General features: G+C 42.9%; 1 protein-coding gene across 14 annotated transcripts in view; it reads left to right on the forward strand.

The window, feature by feature from the left end:
• The window catches only part of PIGG (phosphatidylinositol glycan anchor biosynthesis class G), a 154,472-nt gene that overhangs the window by 37,349 nt on the left and 102,512 nt on the right, over positions 1 to 14,611 (forward strand). The gene's annotated exons all lie outside the window — the stretch shown is intronic.

A 14,611-nucleotide genomic window follows, 5' to 3' on the forward strand; every position in this document is an offset into this window, starting at 1 on the left:
TGTTGCTTGCTACCAGCACCTAGGGTATTTAGGAAGAGACTATATTCTCCTAGCAGAGGGGAGAAAACTTAAGCTGTCAAGGAAATTTAGATATCTTCTCCGCCCCCCAACAAAATCTTCAGTTATCCCCAGTAAATAGCTGGTGATATGCAACAGTATTACCTCCTGAATGGGATTCTCAATGTGCTTGCAAAAATTCCTCCAGAGGCAATGCAAAATTAAGTGTCATTCGTGGATCACATCCAAATGGGTCTTTGTGGGCAGGCAAGTACAAATGTGCTGAAAGCCAGTCCAGTTTTCACTCTCAGCCAATCGTGTACTTACTATGGAAACAATCCTGAAGGGAGGAGTGCATACCTAGAGGGTGAATTCCCCAAGTACTTATCTCTTCAGCTTACTTTGATAGCTCTATCAGTTGCATGTTTGGAAAAAGAAAACATAGACATGCCCATGTGGGGTCAGACCAGTGGTTCATAGTCTAGTATCCTGTCTGACAGTAGCCAGTAAAGGTGCAAGAAACCATGTAATGAGCAGTTATGCATAACATTCCCTTTGGGCAAGTTTCCTCCTACCTCCTGTTAGAGGCTGGCTTCCAAGCTGAAGCACAAGTATCTATTCCTCCCAAACCTGAGAGTAACCAGAGGTCAAAGCTTCTCTGTGGCGATGGATAATTGCCTCAGGCAGAGAAAGATGTAATGTGTTTCAGGACAGTTCATACAAAGGATATAGAAAAGAATTCAGGTCTTCCTCCTAGTTCTCCACTGCTCCAGAAGGCATTTCTGTGACACCTCCAGGAAAGACTAGACTTTTTATAGCAGGGACCCCATTTCATTAGGGCCTGGACCACCTACAATTAACCTGGGCTACCCACAATTAACAGCCTGTATCTTTGTACAGTGCTCTTTGTTGTACAGCAATGGGTCCTACAACTAAGCACCATAACAAAGGTGGGGAGCTGCCCTTGCTATTCTTAGAGCTTGAGAAACCTTTATGCCCAAGGTAAGTTCTTCTTTCCATAATTCCTGGAAAATAGTTGTCCCATTTTGTTTCAATCCTTAGCATGCCTTTAGAAGAGGGTGGCATAAATGGGCATTCTTAGAGCAATAAAAATCTCAAGCATATGAAGTGACCACACCAATTGTTCCTTGTTCATCTCATTCCGACCAAAATGCCAGGCCTTAAGGCCTCAAAGTTGCACCAGGCAAGATGTTAAAATCTTGCACCAATTTACATGCTAAGTATCTGGGATACCATTCATGGAGGTTTTCAAGATACCTGACAGTGTGGGAGACAAGTCTGAGGCTCATCAGAGGAAGTCTTGCAATTTAGGCTTCTGTTCCTCTATACAAGCATCCTTTGGTAGGAAAAGGTATGACTGTATTGGATCTCAAATACTTTCTTAAATTACAAGGATTTGCTTTTTTGGGGCAACTTTTATTTCTGTTGATAATTCTACCATAATAACAAAGTCTGCTTTATCCTTTATCCCTATATCTGTGAATCACTGCTCACTACTACACACTTGTGATGAATGAGAAGAGAAGCTGTGCAGCAGAATGAGAAATTTCTTACCTGCAAATTTCTTTCTCTTAGCAGAGTCTCTTCTCATTCAGCCCACTATGGTAGTCTCGTAAATGACTGGAATACAAAATAATTTTTTTCTCTAAAGAGAGACTTGAAGGCAATTATATGTTTAGGTTAGTTAATGTAATTTCAAGTTGTCTGAATGCTAATAGGTTGCTGGAGGGCTTCTACAGGTTTTAAAAAATCCTTCTAGTGCCCTGAGTTGAACAGCAGGGCTTAGATTATGAGAATTTAAGAATGGCCCTACTGTGTCAGACCAAGGGTCCATCTAGCCCAGTATCCTGTCTTCTGACAGTGATCAGTGCCAGGTCCCCCAGAGGGAATGAACAGAACAGGTAATCATCAAGTGATCCGTCCCCTGTCGCTCATTCCCAGCTTCTGGCAACTGGAGCCTTGAGTACCAGTTGGATTACCTCTGAATTCTACAGAGGAGATGCATTACTCATTTGTGATGAAGGAGAAGCTGCTAACCAAAAATTAGCAGGGATAAGAAACTTCTCATTCAAGGAGGAGATTGGTTGTGAGTTGAAGCTTGCAAACACTGTGTTTTGGCCAGTTAAAAACTATGTTGCCTTGAGTAGTTTCAGATGATGGATATAAATATAAAGTAACAAATTTTGCTAAAAGTAGTTTAAACTTTTCTTGTCCCTTGAGTCTAAAAGCAGTAGTATCTTTTGAAGGGAAAAATGATCAAGGAGTAACTAAGCTAAGGTAGTCAACTGAAAAAAAATCTGTCCAGTGTGTAGCGTAAGCAATAAATGTATTAAATATGATGCTTGGGTGCCTGGAAAAAGGTAGGGGTGTGTGTATGTATGTATATCATTGGGAATCCCTTGAAGTTGAGGATGATTGTCTTTCATGGATTGTCCATTTCAAATGATCTGTGGGTCCGTTGATGACTGATAAGGCCTATTCTGGAGCTGCAGACTCTGCCACATTGCAGGCGTGTGTTTCCAAGTAGGGCGGGTGACTTTGGGGTATTAGTTCGGGCCATACCAAGCTCACTATCGCTTCTGTTCTTCCGTTACATGTAGTCACATATGATTTTCAAAGTGCTGAGTTCCCTGTCTCAAGCAGTTCCTCCATTGTTGTCGGTCCTAGGTTATATATTCCCACAAGTTGATGTTAATGTTGAATTTCCTCCTATAAGCCTTGAGGACATCCCTGTAACATTTTTTCTGCCCTCCTCTGAGGTTTCTCTGCCTGGGCTGAATTGAGAGGAGACTACTTGTTTTGGCAGTCTGGAATCGGGCATCCGGACAATATGGCTTGCACAGTGAAGTTGATGATAAATAATAATGGTCTCAATGCTCGTAATATTAGCTTGCGAGAGGATGCTGATGTTAGTGTGTCTGTCACCCCTTTGATTGCAGAATGTTATGTATACAGCATTGATACTTCTCCAGCGCCTTAAGATGTCTCTTGTATGTTGTCCACCTTTCAGCCCCATACTGTAGGGTGGGGATCACAACCCTTTTAAAGACCATGAGTTTGGTTTTGGTTCTGATGTCGCAGTCTTCAAACACCCTCTTTCTCAGATGACCAAGAGCTTGGCTTGCCCATTTGAGATGATACTGGATTTCTTCATCAATATCATACCAATATCTGTGAGAGGTGGCTTCCAAGATATGGGAAGCATGCAACATTCCCTAGAGTGTTATTGTGGATCCATATTGCTGGTGCTCGGAATTGTGCACCAGGAGCTTGCTGATGGAGGACCCTTGTCTTCTGGATGTTAAGTGCAAGTCCCATTTTCTGATATGCTTCAGCAAAGATGTTGATCGCTTGAAGATATGATTCCGAGTGAGCACACACTATGGCGTCATCAGCATACTGAAGCTCGATGACTGAAGTGGATGATGTTTTGCTTCTGGATTGGAAGCGGCCAAAGTTCAACAGCTTGCCATCCATTCAGTAGATTAGCTGCACTCCTACCAGTATCTTATCAGTGATCAAATAAAGCATCGCAGCAAGGAAGATGGAGAAGAACGTTGGGGCAGTGACACAGTCCTATTTAACATCTGTCTTAACCTTAAAAGGAAGCTGTAGTAGATGCATTACAGAGGATGACCGTTTGCATGTCGTCATGAAGGAGCCAAAGAATGGCGACAAATTTCAGTGGACATCCATACTTCAGAAGGATTTTCCACAACACTTCTCTGTTAATGGAGTCAAAGGCGTTTGTCAGGTCAATGAACGCCCAGGATAGTGGTCTGTGTTCTCTACATTTTTCCTGCAGCTGGCGAGCAGTGAGGATCATGTCAATAGTGCCTCATGATGGTCTAAACCCACACTGTTTTCTGCAAGAGAGAAGGGGATGGTTCAGGAGAAGTCTTGCGAGTCTTTCCTGCAGTTCCTAACAGAGAAATTCATCTATAATTTCCACAGTCGGATTTATCTCCTTTTGAAGGAACAGCCTTGAAAATCGTCACGATCATAGCATCTCTAAATTCAAACGGGATTTTTTCATGGTTCCAGATTTCAAAGCAAAATTGTGTAGCTGTGAGGAGTTCCTCTCCCCTTGCTTGTAAATTTCTATAGCGATTCCATCAACGGCAGATGCTTTGTTCTTCAACTGCTTAATAGCTCTGCACCCTTCTTCCAAGGTTGGAGGTATTCCAAATTCATCTCTGATCGGGTGTTGTGGGATGAAGGTGAAGATGCTGTCATCAACAGCAGAATCCTGATTGAGGAGATCTTTGAAGTGTTTCCAGTGTGCGTTGATGGCTTCCATTTTTTTGATCAACTCCCTTCCATCTTTAGATCTCAAGGGGGTTGGCCTCAGCTGCATGGGCCATAAATGGTTTTAACAGCATTAAAGAAGTCATGTATATCAAGGGTTTCAGCGAGAAGTTGAAGCTCATTTGATTTATCCAGCCACCATCTGTTCTTCATATCATGGATTTTTTTGGAACTCTACCTTTGCTTGTTAATGAGCTGACTTCTTTTGCACAGAGTTGCTGCTGTTCTGCCAGCAAGGTCTTGTTTATGATCTGTTTGTAGAATAATATGCCGTCAGCTGCAGTATTGTGCCCTATGTTGGTTATTTCACCTTAAAGACAAATGAGAATGAAAAGTGTCATCTTCACATTTTCTTTGGAAGAAGCGTTAGAGAGGTGGATGAGTGGCGGGGGTACACAGACATAGCCAGTCTTGCACTAACAGGAGGAGTACACAAGTGTTATCTATCTTCAACTATATTACATCATACAAATTTAATGAACAATATAGGGAAGGTAGATTAGGAACTTACTTTGTTTTTTGTGCCACCTTTCAATATGATTTTATGAGCATTCTGACAGCTCTACTTTGTCATAAGAGCATAGGTATCTGAATAACTTGAAGGACAAAGGAATCTTCAAGCTAAAAATCAATTTTCAGGTACGTTAAAGTTAAATGTTAAATGAAAATTCTGAAACTGAACTGGGGAGCTCATCACTCTGAGGGGAAGAGTTAATAGAAACTGACATAGGAGCAGTGGAGTGGCTTCTTTTGGAAGAGGTGAGCCCAGATAGTTGATAGAGGACTCTGAAAATGCAGTGTCAAGATGAGAAGACAGAAAAGAGGAGAGCCTGGAAAGAGCTTAGCTAGACATAAATATGTGTTTTGGAGTGAGTGACTTCCTGAATGGAAAGATGACAGCTGTAGGTTGATGGTACACATGAATGCTCACTTCCCAAAGTGTGGCATGTTACGAATGACATGCAAGTTGATGATTGTTTCTGTAAAATGTAAATAACTGTCGGGGGGGGGGGGTGAACTATTTTGCAAAAATACTAGCTTGCTTAAAGCACAGTTGCATTGATGAGTTACATTTTAGGCCTAAAACTAAAATGAAACTCTTCAGTTAATGTCTGATATTTACTTTGTGTTTTAGGTATGTGGATTAAATGAAAACACATGTTGATTCCTAATGGAGTTAACCAGTGGTGAAATTGAAGCCACTTTTTATTCTCCGATCCCCTTCTTAGATCTGTCCAGTGTGACAAAGTTCCTCCTCTGCCTTGGTGGGGCCTGAGCTTATTGGCGGATTTTCTCGCCTCAGAGGTTCACGGCAGCCCTCAGTTTGGCCACTTTCGTGGCTCAAATCTGCCATTCACTCAGTTAGCCTCATCACTGGCCAGCATAGGGAAAGGAAGAACAACAATCCCCGCAGTCTCTGCTGATCCACCTAGTGGATTGGGGAACAGGCCAGAGACCTTCCCCTCTGGTGGAACCCACAGTCCAGTTCAACAACTCCGGTATCAAGTAGGGAGTTGGAGGGATGGGGGGAACCCGGGCCCGCCCTCTACTCTGGGTTCCAGCCAGGGGCCTGTGTATTACTGCTGTCTACAGGGGCTCCATAACTGCGTGACAGCTACAACTCCCTGGGCTACTTCCGCATGGCCTCCTCCCAACACTTTCTTTCTTCTCACCATAGGACCTTCCTCCTGATGTCTTGATAATGCTTGTACTTCTCAGTCTTCCAGTAGTACACCTTCTTGCACCTCTTGCTCCCAGCTCCTCGCACGTGCACCACAAACTGAAGTGAGCTCCTTTTTAAACCCAGGTGCCTTGATTAGCCTGCCTTAAAATAGAGTCTAGCACCTTCTTGATTGGCTGCAGGTGTTCTAATCAGCCTGTCTGCCTTAATTGTTTCCAGAAAGTTCCTGATTGTTCTGGAATCTTCCCTGTTACCTTACCCAGGGAAAAGGGACCTGCTTAACCTGGGGCTAATATATCTGCCTTCTGTTACTCTCCTGTAGCCTTCTGGCCCGACCCTGTCACACCAGTTTACAATTGATGTGGGTTGTCACTGGGCCCAAGGAGTTGTTTTGGTAGTTTGATATCGGGGAAGCCCAGCCATTCTTATGTCGTAGTCTAAGAGGAAGCCTGGTGTAAAGGATGCTAACATAGCTCTGTGATGACAAAATATTCCCTTGTACTTGGGGAATCACAGAATCAAAAGACTGGTAGGGACCCCGAGAGGTCATCTAGTCCAGTCCCCTGCACTCATGGCAGGACTAAGTATTATCTAGACAATCCCTGACAAGTGTTTGTCTAACCTGCTCTTAAAAATCTCCAATGACCAAGATTCCACAACCTCCCTAGGCAATTTATTCCAGTGCTTAACCTGATAGTTAGGAAGTTTTTCCTAGTGTCCAATATGAACTGCCCTTGCTTCAATTTAAGCACATTGCTTCTTGTCCTATCCTTAGAGGTTAACCAGAACAATTTACCTCCCTCCTCCCTGTAACAACCTTTTATGAAAACTGTTATCGTATCCCCTCTTGGTTCTCTCTTCTCCAGACAAACCAAACCCAGTTTTTTTCAGTCTTCTTTCATAGGTCATGTTTTCTAGATCTTTAATCCTGTTTGTTGCTCTTCTCTAGATTTTCTCCAATTTGTTCACATCTTTCCTGAAATGTGGCACCCAGAATTGACACAATACTCCAGGTGAGACCTAATCAGCATGGAATAAAGTGGAAGAATTATCTTTGGTGTCTTGCTTTCAACACGCCTGCTAATACATCCCAGAGTGTTTGCTTTTTTTGCACCACTGTTACACTGCTGACTCATTTAGTTTGTGATCCACTTTAACTCCCAGAACCCTTTCTGAACTACTCCTTCCTAGGCGGTCATTTACTATTTTGTATGAAGACTCTTGTCATTGGGGCAGCTGGTTCTGAGGCAGCTTTTGACCAGTGGAGCAGTACAAAGCTACCCAATGTAATGGAAGATGTGACCACATATACCCGGTATGCAGAGATCATCTTGACCTAGATTCCAGGAAGACTTTGTTCCTCCCTGAATCAAAAGGCTTCTTCTTTAACTCAGAGGCTAAAAGGCTTGTGTCCTTAATGAGGCAGGACCAGCTGTCAGCCCCTCCCTCCCAACTGACAGCTTATGAACTTCCCTGGAGGACAGATAATTCTAGCTTTGTCCAGGGAAATTCACTAACCCCTTCCTCCCATTTTTGGCTGTGAGGTTTTACATAGGTTTCCGTTAGTGTGTGTCACTGAAGTGAGTTTTAAGTGTGGATTTGTGTAAAGTGAGCAGGTCTCACTCCAGGGCAGGATGGATGTAAAGACATAAGCAATAACATGGAAAAGGAACAGCAGAGTGGAATAAAAGTGAAAAGAGCAGGATGAGAAAGAAGGCTTAGAGTGGAAAGAAATGAGAGCTAAAGATGAATCCTCCCCCTTTTTAAGTTAAATAAGACTTTGAAACTCTTTCCTGTGATTTATACCATAAAATAGTGTCTTACGTAATTATCTCATGGAGCTTGGTCAAAATTTTGTTTTATTCTTTGAGATCCTCAGTGTTTCAGTGGAAATACAAATGCATTACGTAATGTTACTTGAGTTACTCTAGGAGAGCAAAAAGAAAAGGAGTACTAGTGGCACCTTAGAAACTAACCAATTTATTTGAGTATAAGCATCCGATGAAGTGAGCTGTAGCTCACGAAAGCTTATGCTCAAATAAATTGGTAAGTCTCTAAGGTGCCGCTAGCACTCCTTTTCTTTTTGCGAATACAGACTAACACGGCTGCTACTCTAGGAGAGCAGTCTTCCTACTGTCAGGAAATGAAATGTCCTAGGGAGCTTGTATGGTGTGTGTGAATGGAAGTACATAATTCTGAATTAACAAGCCTAATTACAGCCACATTTATAAGAGCTACCTATTGCTTGAATCCTGCTCTTAACCAGGGGATCTGCAAGACATTGAGACAGCATGAGCTGCTCATTGGGAGTGCATGTTACAAAGTCTAGTAAAATAGAACTTGACATGCTCAGTGATCTACAACGACCTGAATTCAGCAGGAGGACCTAAAAGATAAATGATTAAGTGATGTGGAAAAAATAACTTCAACTGAACAGAAGTGAGCCCGGTGTCTTTTAAGGTTATAACCATACCATGATTACAAATGTAAACGTTTGAACTACCTCAAAAAATTGAAATGAACAAATTGTTTTATGTTTGATAATCAGGTGATACTTTTTTCTTGTAAATCTGCTTTATCCAATCTACTATATAGCAGTCAGGAATAAAATCCAACCAGAATTCTTAAGTCTCCATGATCCAGATATGTCCACCATAGTGCTGTTACTAATGCATTGAATTTAAGCATTTTCTTCTATCTTTGTTTGAGAAGGTAGAAGTTACAGGACCACAAGGAAATTAATCTATATATTAGTTTCTTATATAGCTTCCTTAGAACTGGATTTTTTGCAGTTGTCAAATTATGGTTAGATTCAACAGTTTTTTTTAAAAATAAATTTATTTGGAATAACAAAGATGGAGAATTAATGTTGACATTTTAAAAAATCCAGCGCAAAAATATAAACAGTATTGCTCTTAAGCATTGTGACGTTCCCCTCTGGTGTTGGCTGGACCGGTGATCTGCTAGGTCATTCCAATCCTTGACTCTGGGAGCCAGCCTTACCCTGCTCTGCTGTGAGAACCCCCAGGTGTAGGTGGAAGAGAGAGGAAGAGCATGGCAAACGTCTCTCCCTTTTATCATGTCCTTTCTTCCCTCTTGGCTTTGCGCTGCTCTCCCCCCTGCCCCCGAGTCATTGAATCATAGAATATCAGGGTTGGAAGGGACCTCAGGAGGTCATCTAGTCCAACCCCCTGCTCAAAGCAGGACCAATCCCCAACTAAATCATCCCAACCAGGGCTTTGTCAAGCCTGACCTTAAAAACCTCTAAGGAAGGAGATTCTACCACCTCCCTAGGTAACCCATTCTAGTGCTTCACCACCCTCCTAGTGAAAAAGTTTTTCCTAATATGCAACCTAAACCTCCCCCACTGTAACTTGAGACCATTACTCCTTGTTCTGTCATCTGCTACCACTGAGAATAGTCTAGATCCATCCTCTTTGGAACCCCCTTTCAGGTAGTTGAAAGCAGCTATCAAATCCCCCCTCATTCTTCTCTTCCGCAGACTAAACAATCCCAGTTCCCTCAGCCTCTCCTCAGTCATGTGTTTCAGTCCCCTAATCATTTTTGTTGCCCTCCGCTGTACTCTTTCCAATTTTTCCACATCCTTCTTGTAGTGTGGGGCCCAGAACTGGACACAGTACTCCAGAGGAGGCCTCACCAATGCTGAATAGAAGGGAATGATCATGTCCCTCAATCTGTGGGCAATGCTCCTACCCAAAGTGCCATTAGCCTTCTTGGCAAAAAGGACATACTGTTGACTCATATCCAGCTTCTCGTCCACTGTAACCCCTAGGTCCTTTTTCTGCAGAACTGCTGCCTAGCCACTCGGTCCCTCGTCTGTAGCAGTGCATTGGATTCTTCCATCCTAAGTGCAGGACTCTGCACTTGTCCTTGTTGAACCTCATCAGATTTCTTTTGGCCCAATCCTCTAATTTGTCTTGTTCCCTCTGTATCCTTTCCCTACCCTCCAGCGTGTCTACCACTCCTCCCAGTTTAGTGTCATCTGCAGACTTGCTGAGGGTGCAATCCACGCTATCCTCCAGATCATTAATGAAGATATTGAACAAAACCGCCCCTAGGACTGACCCTTGGGGCACTCCACTTGATACCGGGTGCTAACTAGACATGGAGCCATTGATCACTACCTGTTAAGCATTACCTCATCACTGTCCCAAACTGACCAAAGGAAGGCGGGTGACTCACTCGAGAGTCCAACAGATCCTTTGTTGTTTCCTAGGTCAATGTCCTTTGTTCCTGTGATGCTGGGCTGGGTTTTTCCCATACATGCCCTGATGAGGTGTGAACTGCCCCTTTGCTTCTGGACAGTTTTTGCCTGGGCTTGCTTTAAGCCATGAGGACACATTTTCAGCCTCATAACTATATACATGAATTACAACCTATAATATTACTATAACAATGATTATTATAACATTACTATAACAACAATGCTCAGTACATCATGAGCCTTTCGAAGACACTCGACATGACAAACTTTGCATTAGATACCACACAATTATATTATAAGGTTGAACATGGGGGTGCTGGGTTACCTATACCGAAGTATAGAATGTCACAAGTATAAGTAAGCAGATTTAGAGTGAAGGTCACTTCATGCTATCCTTGTATTTTAGATTATAGTTTTAGGCGACCATGTGCAATTTCTCAGCTAAAATACTGTTTATTTACAAATTTAAATACCTATCTAGCATATTGAGGTGCTATATAGTAGTGTCCAAATAAGACTACAAAGGAAAACATGCTTTCTATATAAAGTATGCCTAAAATGGACTAAAATAGCATGTTAGATGTTCAGTCCTGTGAAATGGTGTAACACTTGGCTTGGAAAGTTAATTTGCAGGTAGTGAGAGGGAAGCTGTCCCTGGCAAGCCAGGGGATCAGACTCATCAATTTCTCCGGATTTTTTGTTTTTTAAAAAAAGTTCTAGCCCTTCTGCTTATGGAGATGAATATTCATATGCAAACCAGTGAAGTGTTGCCTTTGTCATCTGGAAGCAGACCCTCCAGTGCCTCTGCTGCTGCTCAAAGCTTTGCCAGGAAGCAAGAAAGTGAAATAACTAGACTCTGGTTCATGTCACTGCTGATAAGACACATTTGGGTCGCAATGAAACTGTGAAGAGTCACGTCAATTTCCTGCTGCTGCTGTTCTGGAATGATGTGGGCAGAGATTCGGTGGAGGGGGAGAGGAGTTTCCAAAGAAGGAGGTTGGGGAAGGAGTAGAATGGAGTCTTTTCCTCATAACATGTAGGTTCTTGGACCCTTGGTCACCTTTACTCTATCCTTCTCCTATCTTCTTTCTTCATCTAGAAGTCTTGGGGTGAGAGGTAAAGTAAGGAGTCCTTGGGACAGCCAGCACTCCTCTGGGTTCATAAGGAGGAAAGAGAGAGTTTCTTCTCCTTTCCAGCAGCCAGAAGTGAGTGCAGGTTCAGACTGATCCTGTACTGTATGCTAGACAGGAGTCGATCTGAAAGATGCATTTGTGGTTATGACATTTAGGTATCTTGCCAAGCCTCACACTTAACTAATCCAGAAGTCAGCAGTTCTCAAACTTTAGCAACCCGAGAACCCCCATTTTGATTTAAAATTTTGCCATGGACCCCCAAGCCTCCCGCTCAGCCCCAGGCCCCACCCCCACTCCACCCTTGCTCCTCCTCTTCCCTGCCTCTTCCCTCCCCTGTGTGCCCTCATGCCAGCGTGCAGGAGGTGCTGGGAAGGAGGGGGAGGATTTGATCATTGGGGCCAGCTGCCCCGGACATGATTCTGCCCCCTCCCCCGAGTGCGCCCTGTCCCCGCTCCTCCAGCTCCCTCCAAGTGTCTCCTGAACGCCTGGGAACAGCTGTTCCCTGGTGTGCAGGAGGCACCTGGAAGGAGTGGGAGGAGTTGATCAACGGGGCTTGGGGACCCCCTGGAATACCCTCCCGGACTCCCAGGGATCCATGGACCCCAGTTTGCAAAACGCTGCCATAAATGAAAATGGTACAGAAGGAAAAAATTAGAGGAAAAGTTTAATATGTTTGTAGTATTAAGTCTCAAACCAGGCAATATTTATAAATGGAGATTTGTTTCAGGGTAGAAATGGCTGTACACACCACATAATAAAATGGCTGACGATGATCACAATAATAGGGGGATTTTGGATGGGCAATATAAAGTCTCAGTGGTGTACACTGAAAAATGACTGTAAAAGAAGGCATTGTGATGTTCCATTTGTCATTCAAGATTCAATATTCAGTAAAGTTTCTAAGTTCAGCTAGTCATGTAAATTGAATCTGGGCTCTTCCGTTCTCATGCATTATTCCTCAAAAGATTCTGCAGGCCAAATGAGTTTGTCAGTTACACCCGTGCAACATTGCCTTCAATAGGATTGCACAGCTGTAACTGACAAACTCACTAAACAGTTTTGTTGCTGCACAAGAAAAAGGATTTAGCTCACTCTTCTAGCTGTAAGAAAAGGAGTACTTGTGGCACCTTAGAGACTAACAAATTAGCTGTGGCTCTGCCGGGTTAATGGGAGTAAAAGGTTGTATTAAAAAAGCAAAGAATCCCTGTCCCTAAAGTAAGCAGATGTAACTGAATATATACAAGGAGTAGATGGGCTCGAGTGAGTGAGTGCTCTTTTACCCAGTCACTCTTCAGAATAGAAAAGCACTTTGATTCCAGCGACTTCAATCTTTGTGTTGGAAGTACTGGTTTGAATTGTAACTGCTGGAAAAATGTAGCTGAAATCATCTGTAATCTTAGAAGATTATGCACCAAAAATTCATGGATGGAATTCTTAATTTCATAACTTTTGGAGGCTACTGTTGGAGGTAGTTGGTGAGAGTCCTGGGGGTAAGGAAAATACCTTCAAGTCTAACAGTCGTCATTGCAAACTGCAGGAACTCTGCTCTGAAATGGGAATATATCCGAGAGTACTAGGCAATTTTAGTGCTTGGGAGCAGGGGCTACGTGGACAGTTAGTTTACGGCAGGTTAGTGTGGGATAGACTTATGCTCCAGGTTGCAGTACACTAATTGTTTGTATAGAGGAGCCCTTATTTGTTTAGTACTAATGCAACAAATACTTCGGCTGTTTATCTAAACTGAAATATTCAGTGGATGTTTCCTTGACACCATATTGTGTCTGCAACTTTTTTGAAACAAAATTTGATTCAGCTGAATAAACTAGATGCTTTCCATCCTAGAGTGTGGAGAAAAACTGAATTTGTAGGGAGTTAGTTAAAATTCAGAGGTAAAGATGGTGGCACTACAGTCTTGAGGGGAGAGTACTAAAACTCTTACTCGGATGTTTACAGAGGGTAAATGAATTTCTACAATGGAAAAACTAGCAGTTATCTTCTGAGTCTCTCATCTTCCTGAGAGCACTGAGGAAGATGAGTCTTGGAATAACAGATCTCCCATTCTCTCTGGGAAAGTCCATTTTGTCTTTGCAAATATCAAATATTTCTTCTTTCGGTCACCTCAGCCTTTGCAGTATTGGTAGGTGTGACGTTTCCCTGGTGTCATCCGGACCGGTGATCTGCTAGGTCACTCCAATCCTTGACTCTGGGAGCCAGCCTTACCCTGCTCTGCTGTGAGAACCCAACTCCTGGGTTGTTCACGCACAGCCTCTGGCATGTAAATTGCTCCTTGGATTGTGCAACCGAATGACACTAGCCAATATCTCCAGTCCCAGACCCAACTCTAGGAACCTCCGTTTTGTATGAGTTATGCCCACTGGACACTGGAAGCATGTATGAGTTCATCAATTTAACAAAGAAATTGATATGTACCAGGCTTGTTATCTTAAGGGGACTCTCTGACATGCTTCAGACCAAACAAACTGCTTCAGGTAGAATAAACAGATTTATTAACTACAAAGATAGATTTTAAGAGATTATAAGTCAAAGCATAAATTGGATTTGGTCAAATTTAAATAAAAGCAAAACACATTCTAAGCTGATCTTAACACTTTTAGTGCCCTAACAAACTTAGATGCTTCTCCCCACAGGCTGGCTGGTTGCTCTTCAGCCAGGCTCTCCTGTTTGATCAGCGCTTCAGTTGATTGGTGGTGGTGTCTGTAGATGGAGTTGGAAGAGAGAAGAAGAGCATGGCAAATGTCTCTCCCTTTTATCATGTCCTTTCTTCCCTTTTGGCTTTGCCCTCCCCCATCACCTCTTCAGAGTCAGATGAGCATTACCTCATCGCAGACCCAAACTGACCAAAGGAATGGGGGTGACTCACTCGAGAGTTCAACAGATCCTTTATTGTTGCCGAGGCCAATGTCCTTTGTTCCTGTGAGGCTGGACTGGGGTTGTCCCATACATGCCCTGATGAGGTGTGAACTGCTGCTCTGCTCTTGGAGAGATTTTGCCTGGGCTTGCTTTAAGCCATGAGGATCCATTTTCAGCCTCATAACTATATACATGAAATTATAACCTATAACATTACTGTAACAACAATTACTATAACATCATTATAACAACAATGCTCAGTGCATCATGAGCCTTCCGAAGACACCCAACATGACAAACTTTGCATTGGGTACCACACAATCATAAGGATGAACATGGGGGTGTAGGGTGTTCCCATGAGGTACAGAACATCAC

This window comes from Chelonia mydas, chromosome 5 (assembly GCF_015237465.2).
Source record: "Chelonia mydas isolate rCheMyd1 chromosome 5, rCheMyd1.pri.v2, whole genome shotgun sequence".
NCBI lineage: Eukaryota > Metazoa > Chordata > Testudines > Cheloniidae > Chelonia > Chelonia mydas.